The following is a 10,448-nucleotide window of genomic DNA, read 5'->3' as shown; positions in this document are numbered from 1 at the left end:
GTTAGAAAAAAACTGCATAGAGCTTAATTTTAAAGCTAATTAGTTCCAGAGCACCACTCAAAATGACTTAATTCCACCAGAGAGGAGAGCTTTGCATCTCATATTTTGGTTCACATGGATAGATCTAAATCATGAGGTTTCCATGAAGTATCAATGTAACAGGTCTGATATAAAATCACATCTTTACTTATCGTTTACCAGTACAGTAAATGAAAATTAAATAAATTAGTTAAAAAATAAACTGTGCAAAAGATCCCTGTTTTATTTTATTCACCATAATTAATTTTCTTTTTTGTTATTTATCTATGTTTAACTTTAGTAACTTACATTTTTTCAAGTAGCAGCACTGCTTTGTCATGAGCACATGTTGTTTGAAATATATATTTCCCAGAACTTCTAAGAAAAGCTGGGAGCTACATGCTCGATGTCTCTGTATAACTCTGAATAAGACTTAGGAAATATTGCTGTGTGTTTTTCTGGGGTTCAAAAACAATAATGTAACTCTTTGGGAGGAAATACCAAAACAGAAAAGAGTAGAGACTAGACAGTAATGCAAGAGCATTGAAAGTTGAGGTGTAAGATGAATGGTAAAGCAGATGGGTAGTGGCATATATGATCCAGATTATGACCAACAGCAGAAGGCAGAACGTTATTGATTTGGCCTCATTGTAATTCTTAGGAAAATCTTTTCCCATGTAAGAGAAAACAAAACAAAAGAAACACAATATTGAAAATAAAATCAGAAAACCAGACAAAGCTTCAAAACTTTGATTACAACACAGTGTGATTGTTTTTGACTCTGGATGTGTAATATTACCAGGTGTTGGGGGGGCAGAGGAATAACCATGAATTAGTAAAATTGTTTGAATGACAAATACTACAATGATGAACAACCACTGCCCTTGGTATTTCATCCACCAGCTGAGGAGGGTGGGATACTTAAATGCTATTTTGAATACATAAACAATTTGAAATGAACGTACTAAAAAACATGCAATACATACAGTGAAAAAGAGGAAAAATGGGAAATATTTCAAAACACAGGAAGCAGCTGTGGGTATACCAAAGTTAAAGAACACGCTAATGCAGGACAGACTCAGGCATGCTAAAATAAGAAAGCACATCGGACCTCCAGCAGATTTGACAACAGGGGACTTGTAATTGTGTAGAAAGAGAACAGAGATAGCTGCAGCAAGGCCCACAAAAATGAAAGCTCCAAGAATGATCACCACAGCTTCACCACTTGAATAAGGTGTGTATTCCACATGCCGCAGATGGCATGTAGTACTTCCTTCGTCAGACCACTCTGTGTCCTTACAGCTTATGCAGTCGGAATGATTCCCTGTTACACAGAAGACATAGACAGTTAATTTGCAAAGTTAGCTAAAACAAGAAATCTGTGTAGACTTGCATGTTCGAATAATTATAGGCCTGTGATACATATATAAAGAAAACCATATTTTAATTATATTGTAAGGCCAGTTTTCTGTTTTAATGCAAAACACAGATTTAAACAAGCTAACATATATTTCATATATGAAAACTGACAACTGGATGGATATGCAGATATCTATATAGGATTGCATGTTCTGATAAAGTGACGTTAAAAGTTTAATCCTTGATACATGAGATCCACCATATTGTAAACTTGATGATTTTCTGTTTTAATGCGTTAAACAGATAGCTAATAAACTGGATGCAAAACAAATATTGGCATCACCGCATTTATGCACTGTAATTATTTTTTACCTGTATTAACGATATAAGTTCCTGGTTGACAAATAGTACAACTGAAGCAGCATTTGTGAGTTCCTACTTGTCTTTTTACAAACCCTTCAGAACATTCTTGGGAACAAATGGATACAGGCACCTGTGCAAGTCATGTGTCAAGTAGAGAAATAAAAGTGAGTAAAAATTGCATATCTAAGATAGAAAAAGTTACACACAATCACCTGTCATCAATATCACTTTATAAAAAAATAACACAAGTTTTTCTAAAACTGTCCATTTTTGGTAAGTATGTAAAACAAATGATTTTTTTTTTTTTACTTCATACATCAGAAGATAACAAAACTAGCCCCTTGCCTAAAGTTACCCCAATCTAACATTGAGACCAAAACCTAAAGAAATACTATTACACTTAATAAATAGGCTTACTGTAAAGGATTATTTTTTCTCTAATTTCAGTATGAGATTTTGCTACTGCAAAAAGAGGAATATATGTTGACATTGGGGATAGTGTATGGAGTAGTAAGGATTTTAATATACCCCTATAATAATTGTTCCTTTAATAAGCTCACTATGGCTAATATTAAATTTTTTTTTGTAGTTTTAATGTGTGTATACTTCCATCCAGACAGAGGAAAAACAAATTGATATTGATTTTTTTTTTTTTTTAATCAATTAAAATTACCTCCCCATTGTCATGCCACTTGATTTTGCTCTTGTTGATGAAGAACTGCACTGATGGAGGGAAACTGTAAAAGCCAACTTCCTCTGCTTCACCGCTTTGGTTCCAGCAAACTATTGAATATGAGCCATACTTTGGGTCACCATTCTCATCAAACTGAACCATCTGGTTTAGAAGAGTGAAATTTGATCTCCTTAGCTCTGTTAGAATCTATAGTTTAAAAAAACAAAAAACAGAATACTTGTAAAGATAATATTTTGCATGTGTTCTAAATCACTGGTTGATTGAGATATGTACACTAAACAGGATAGATTCAAATTAAGGGTAATTATCTTAGACACAATCCAATTCTACCCTCTGGGTGCAATAACTGTGGGTGTGTTTATGCTCTACAGTTTCCTTTTTTTTTAAACAGGCAGGAAGCAACTTCTGTATTAGCAACATGGTAGTCTAAACACGGTCCCTATCCTTTGCTTAATGTATCACTTTCACATGTTAAGATTTGAACTTAAATTGAACTGTTGCTCCCCTGTCTTCTGGTGGTAGAGCCTGATTTTATAAATTTTTTTATTGGAGTGACTAGGCAGGGTCGGTCCCTGCCCTAAGGGATGGACAAAGACTGAGGGGCACCAATATCAGTTCAGGGTCGATCTACACCAACAATATTCCCCAAAGTTGCCATGTCGATAAGTTAGCCCAAGTGAGGTTCACTGATAAAAAAGACAACTTTGGGAATTGAATCTTGAGATACTGAAGGATCTCAAGGCAATGAGGCAACAAGGAAACTTTGAGAGTTGAGTCTTAAGATCCTCTATAGAATTTAAACTGAATAATAAAAATAATAACGATGAAGCATATTCACATGTTTCGAAGATATAAGAGAATTGCATAGAAATAGACAAAACCAAGTATGTTGATGCTGTTTTTATTACTTTTATACCCATGGTTCTTTTGTTGTTTTTGTTTGCCCTGTTTTGCCAATATAGCTTTAGGAATTGATGGCTCAGGGCTAGATAATAGCCCAACAGATTTGCATTTATGGTCAGAACATTTTGGTTGTCCCCACAAGGTTCCGGCGAAAATAAGACAACAGACAACCAGTGTAAACATCAAAAAAGCTTCTAGAGAAGCAGGTATCCCTTAGATATCCAGGTGTGTGGAAGGCAAACTTATGCTGATTACACAACACTATTCAGGGTGGTATATATCTGTAGTTGCAGATTAGTATTTAGTATTGCCGTTTATCCATGAACACCTGAACCAAACTCATATAGTATGTGTGCATGGGCAGGTTGTGTATAAAGGATTTAGAAAGCTTCTTCAGAATGAAAAGATGCAGGTGTGAGTGGTACCAGCCTCGCCGTACAGGGCCCAGGATCGGCAAAGATAAGACATGAGCCCCAGAAATCCAAAGGCACCCCAGATCACTGGACCACAAGTAGGGCAAGCATAAGGATAGCCACACACACAAAAGAAGGGCAGACAAAAATAGCAGGAACCCAACCCCCCCTATGGGGCCTGGCCCCAGTTGTTATAGTGCCGAGGTCCAACAGGTTGTTGCAGTGAGCCCATATGCTCTGCTGGCGGCTGGCCACACCCAAGGTGGACCTGGATGGAGGTCCGGGGGCACACCACCCCCTAATAGGCCCAGCAGTCACCAGGACAGCGGCCATTGAATTACTCAACTCGCACCTGGAGAACCATCAGCATGCCAGCAGACACAGGCACCTCTCATCAGTGGGGAACATATGAAAGGGCAGGAGACAGGCCCTTCTCATACTTTGGGCCTAGGGTGTTTCAGTATGTGGAAGGGGAGCCAAAAACTCAAACTGACAAGCAGACAAAGACACACACACAATCCCACTTTTACACCCATATGGACATATACAAATACTCAACTGAGATGCACACAGGGGTACACACTAAACATATTCTTACCTCCTCATACATACACTATCCTCCCAGGTCTAGGAGCCAATCGTCCTGGGGAGGAAAAGCCCACAGACCAAGGAGGAGAGCCCCAGACTTCTCAGTGTGGGAAGGCAGCTTGAGTTCTAAAAAGGACTGGGACCTGGTACCACCCAAGGGAGGAAAGCAGCAGTGTTGCCCAAGTCTAGCTCCAAACACAGTACTTTTTACATATTATATTTTATTGAAAGATTTGAATTACAACCAATATTTGAGCCACGCATTTATTCTGGTGTATTTTATGGGTCAAAAGCCAGATTTTGAGAACCTGTATTCTTTTTTTACGGTACGTGTTCCAGGTTTGCCAATATAGCTCTGGCAGTATTTTTCCTAGAGCTAGACAATTGCTAATCATATTTGCTCTCTCTGGCAGATTATTATAGTTGTTGCCATTGGGTTCCAAAGGGTCCTTGTGTATGAAACTTTATTGAGAATCCTTTAGGAAGTAAAACTGTATAAAACAGACACTGAGACGGAGAAGGGGGGAGAAAGAAAGGGGATATGAACTAAGGGGATAGAGAAAGAGATAGGGACAGGATAGATCGTTGAAAGGAAAGAAGATAAAACAAAACAGCAAAAAAAGACAACACAGAAGATATACAGTAATTCCTAGAAGTCTGCTTCCACATCTGAATGAGATGAAAGGGCAGAAAACAGACAACATAACAACAGCAAAAAGAAGACAACAGACAACCAAAGTTAAAATAAAAATGCTTCCAGAGCAGTGGGTATCCTTAGATATCCATGTGAGTGGAAGGCAAAACCTTTATCCAGAAACTCCTGGAACTAAACCCCTGTGTTATGTATATATGAGTAACGTCATGTATGAAAGATTTACCAAGCTTCTTCAGAAGGACAATATGCTCAATGGCCAGTGTGGGTGGCCCAAAGCTTGCCCTACAGGAACCAGGACTGATAAAGAAGTGACCCTTTACTACTTTACTACACTAGATATTTGCTAAATATTTTGTTAATGTAAAATACTTCTGGTACTTATCTTTCAAGTTTGCTTTTATTCTTTAGAGTGTTACCTTTCAAAGTTGTCTCAACCTTGATATTTTATTTAGTTTTGTATTTGATTGCACAGCTTTATCTTGCATTTGATTTTGCAGCCATCACATGTGCATGCATTTTGAAGTTGCTGGTCATATTATGTAATATTGTAATTGTATACATCAAAACTATATTCTTTCTTCAGGTTGTTGCCTTTAAAAACTATTTGTGTGAGCATTTTAAATATACAATGAATAGTTATGAAATAATTATTTATTTTTGGGAAGAATGAAAGCTCATCGGGAGTGGACGCCAAAGTAGCATTTTGGCCTTTACAGCTAGCCCTGGCACTAAACAATGGATCCCAATATTAATTCGGACAATGAAGATACTTTAAATGTGCACAACTACACATATGATTGACCACAGTGCTATAACTATATGCTTCTTGCACATCAGCTCACAATAGCCTGATTCTCAGATGCAACCTGACTGCTCACACAAGTTTTAAAAACAAATCAAGATTTAACACTAATTTGTTTAGAGTGACCTTTGAGTATACTATCTAAACGTTAGTAAACTTTTCAGTCCATCTTTCATTTTCTTTAGTCAATTATTTTCTTTTTCTTTAATCAATCAGCTTTTTATATAATTGTCTTATTTTAATGATTCATTTTTATTCTCTTCAAATATTTGTGTTGCCTCTATTCCAGAGCAATTTGCTTTCCTGTTTCTCTAATGTAGAGCAAATTTAAATGCTCTTGCCAATAAAATGTGCTATATATAAAAAAAAAAAACTTGCCTTGCCATGTCTTTAAGCTCATATTCAAAACTGTCTTATTTTCATTTATATTTAGTTTGAAAGGCCTGTTTCAAAAACAATTATCTAGACAAGATTTAGATTAGAATCTACATCTACATGGCGATGTGACTATTTGTTAACCCCGACCTTAATAGATATTTTTTGGCAAATACTGTAGGTTGCCTTACTGTTTTTGTCATCAGAAAAATGTTTCTAGACGCCACTCTGTAGCCAGTCAGACTACATCAGAGTACACTTTATGTCTTTTTTAGTTTTCAGCCACTGACTTCATATAAAGGGCATTCCACGAACCCCTAAACCTCCTATGTTCATGTAAAAGGCAGTGTTCAATATACAACTCAGATATCATGTAATATTTGCATGTCAAATAAGCGCTACTACCTAAGCTGCTGCACCCCTCATTTAATCCATGCTTTCATTCAGTGGAGTAGAAGAGGAGGGGCTTGTTTGTGCTTGTATCTGCGGCACAAAGTAAAAACAAATGAGCAACCAATAAAGTGTGAGTGGTTGTTGCTGATAAGAATCCATTAAATAGCTTAGTTATGTCTTTGATTCTCCTGAACCAATAAGGTAGTTTCCATGCTGGTGAACTAATGAATGGCTCAAAGCAGTTAAATTTTCGGAATCACCGACGTCATTCTGAGCGATACCTTATTAGCTTTTGTTTAAAAATTACTTAAACTAAAATTGTACCCACACAAAAAGAATGATATTCTGTAAATTAACTCACTGGTTTTAGAGGCATATAAAAAAACACCTTAAATAAGTTAATCACCCTCTATTAAAATCATGGGTATATTGCAGCTTTTACTCAATTTTAACTATGAAATACACAATTTCTGCATAATAACATTTTCTAATTATTTCTCCTTTTTCTGATAAGAAAAAAGCTAATGAAACAAACAAAATGTTGTGTTTTCTGTATATTTAGGAAATGTAAGAAATAGATTATTCCTAAGAGACCATGGAGTTGCATAAAAGATAAATAACTTACCATGTGTGGGTGCACCTTCACATTGCTGTTACACTTGCCTGCTCCACATTGCAAGACAGAATGTAAAGCATGGGCGATGGCATACACAGCAGAGTAAACAGAGAAGGAGAAGGATGGGTCTGCATGGATGATATCTTCAGCTGTCACATTGGTGCAGTTGCAGACTTGCTCACAGAACTTTCCCTTATCCTTCTTTAAAAGAATGGATGAAATCCCTGAAACCTGGTATTGCTAATACTGGCTCAGCAATCCCAATAACAGTTCCAATATTTCTGATTCCATTTTCTTTCGGAAGCGTTTTGTGTAAGGACCAAGCATCAACGGCTATCCAAACTTTGTTGGTGATGTTATACTTTATAGCGGCCTTAATGAGATCTTCAGCAGTCCATTCTGGTGCAAAAACAATGATGACATTTACCTTAAGTGAGATTAGTGTTTGAAAAATATTTGGATAATTTGTGTACGTATTAAGGCCTTTAGTGTATGCCAGACAGATCTCAGTATCCTCAATGCTCTTGATAAACAAGTCCCGACCATCTCTGCCATAATCATCGTCAATGTGTAGGAATGAAACCCAGTGCCAGTTGAATTCCTTCAAAATCATCAAGACAACTTTTATAACATCTTTGTTTGGATGTATAGTTCTAAAAAATGATGGAAAATTATATTTTTTTGAAAAGACAGAACTAGAAGCTCCATAACTGATCTGTGAATGAGAAATCGACATTTTTTTTATTAAAACATTACTTTCTCAAAATGTTGAAAAAAACCATCAAAACTATTAAATAATGTTAAAACAATTCAGCTAAGTCCAGTTAAAATATTTACCAGAGGAATAAGATCAGTCATGAAAAGTGGAGCAAAATTCAGAGTTGCTGTGCTTGTATAAGTGCCCACCAGTGCAATCACTTTGGACGTTTCTGTCTGTGATTTATTCCAAGGTTTGATGGAACCATTAACAGAGATAAGGTTGAAAATACTGGGGAAATTATGAGTATCTGAGCAGTGGTCATATATTTCATAGCCAAGTGTTACACTGGGTAACAGATTAGTTGAGTTATTTATTTCCTCTACAGAGAATCTCATCACCTGAAATCTCCGATAACTTGATAAAGTAAAAGGTTGACTGTGAATAGAAAAAAGGACAAGGAAAATGTTATTTATATGTAGGTTCCTGTGATGTCTGCATATTACAAATATTAAAATTTTTACTGTGAAAAGGACAGTGAATATAGTATTCAAGTAATTCAGATTCATTCCCTCCTTTTTGTTGTTGGAAGCTAAATCTATTAGGGAAACAAATCATGTATGTTATTTTGCAACTGCTAAATAAAGAAAAAGGTGTTAGTCATGGTAAAATAACCAACCTTGAACAAGTAATAACCTCTGGTCTGTCCGGGGAAAGATTGTCACTGACTTGATGAATGTCAAAAAGTCCACCAATCAAAAAATCTCCTTCCAAAATAAACTCTGAGGCAGGAGCTGATTCAGTGAGGGCATGTAGTAGATATCCCAACAGGAACACAGGAGCAAGAATCTTATACATTGCCATATGTTTTTGCCGCCCGTCTATGGTGACCTCTTACAAACTTATTCTTACTTTGCACCAGAGGTTTGACTGTAATGCTAGTATAAATTTAAGAAAAAGGAGTAGTAATTAATATATTACTGTCTTATTTGAATAATTTTCAAATAAGCATGCAAAATGTATGCAGCTGTCAAACACTTGGTTGACAAATAACTCATTGTCTGTATATATATATATATATATATATATATATATATATATATATATATATATATATATATATATATATATATATATATATATATATATATATATATATGTGAAATTTTTAGATATTTTCTATATATGAAATTTGCTTTGCTTTTACCTAGGTAACATTCAGAGTAACTGACCTGTGTAAACAGCATTAAGATTTTCTGTTATTTCCCATCAAAATGTCTGTTGTGAAGTATTTGCACCGTTTTCAAGGAAATTATCTCTGCTAAAGGTATGTTTCTGATCAGGTCCTGCTTTAAAAGAAGTTTCCTTTGTTTACTCCTTGGAACATATATCTAAGGTATGTGTTCCAAGGATTGAGCTATCTCACTGTCTCCTCTGTATTTGTTTCTTCTATGACATCCTCTGCTTTGACCAATGTATAAAACTTGTACCTGTGTTTTGCCTGATAGTTTAGAACAAGGCAGAGCAAATGCCAAAGCTGTTTGTCTGTTTTCACTCTCGCAAGAATTTTATAATTAAAGTGTTACTATAAGTGTCTTCCCAATCTCCTTTGTGAACTGAATTCACTGAGGTGCGATCTTGTTTTCAGTTTGCAGTTGGTGTAAGAAGTACATAAGCAAAGTGGATTAAATCTCTCAGAGCTGTTTTTCGGTCTGTATTGCTGGTGGAATGAATGTGTGTTTGTTTCTATGATTATGACAGATGAACTATGTTTTGCATTAAAACTATTTTAAGTTCAAATTTGTATTAACATACCTCCTACTCATGCCACTTGGTTTAAAAGTAATAACAAGTGATTATCTATTGACCTGCAGAGCAACCTTTTGTCATGTTTGGCTTAAGGTGCCTAACCCACATGCAGAACACTCAGAGGCAGGAGAAAAGTTCAAAGATTTATTGAAACATTTAGGCACAATAAATGAACAGATCCAGAAGGGAATTCGTCTGGTAACGAGTGGGTTCAGAAATGCACACAGAGTAATCAGATCCAGGACTGGTCACGAGTGGGTTTACTGCAGAGGGGGACAGAGGAGTTAGTGGAAGTCCAGGTAATTTGCAGGGTGAGAGTGTACGGGGCTCTACCTGTTCTGGGGTTGAGCTGAGCAGCAGAGGGGGGAAACTTGAGGGTCCAGAGGCTGTCGGCAGGCTGAGGGCTAGGCGGAGGCAGAGCTTGGTTTCAGTGTTGGCAGATAACAGATTAGAGTTTTCCTTCCAGTTTCTTCCGAGAGCGGGGAGGCAGGTCTTAGACAGGAATTATTCTCCAGGGTTCTTCAGAGAACGGACAGGCAGATTTCTGACAGATACTCTTCCGAGTTTCAGGTTTCAGGCAGGCTCAATCTAGGAAGCAAAGAGGAGAAAACAGATCAGGTTCAGGCTTTCAGGGAGTCAGAGGTTCAGACAGGCTGGTTGGCTCAGGCTTGCTAATCGTTACTGGCAACACTCTGGCACTGGAGAGAAGTCCTCTGCCTCCTAAAATACGGATCTCCTGATGAGCAGATGAGCGACAGGTGGT

General features: G+C 36.8%; 1 pseudogene; it reads right to left on the bottom strand.

The window, feature by feature from the left end:
• Window positions 1–413: 413 nt before the first annotated feature.
• LOC119795517 lies at window positions 414–8,734 on the bottom strand (annotated as a pseudogene).
• Between the last annotated feature and the right edge of the window lie 1,714 nt (window positions 8,735–10,448).

Source organism: Cyprinodon tularosa, unplaced genomic scaffold (genome assembly GCF_016077235.1).
Source record: "Cyprinodon tularosa strain WSP-4 unplaced genomic scaffold, ASM1607723v1 ctg513, whole genome shotgun sequence".
Lineage (NCBI taxonomy): Eukaryota > Metazoa > Chordata > Actinopteri > Cyprinodontiformes > Cyprinodontidae > Cyprinodon > Cyprinodon tularosa.
Note: the sequence above shows the minus strand (reverse complement) of the source record. Positions and strands in the feature narration are given on the sequence as shown.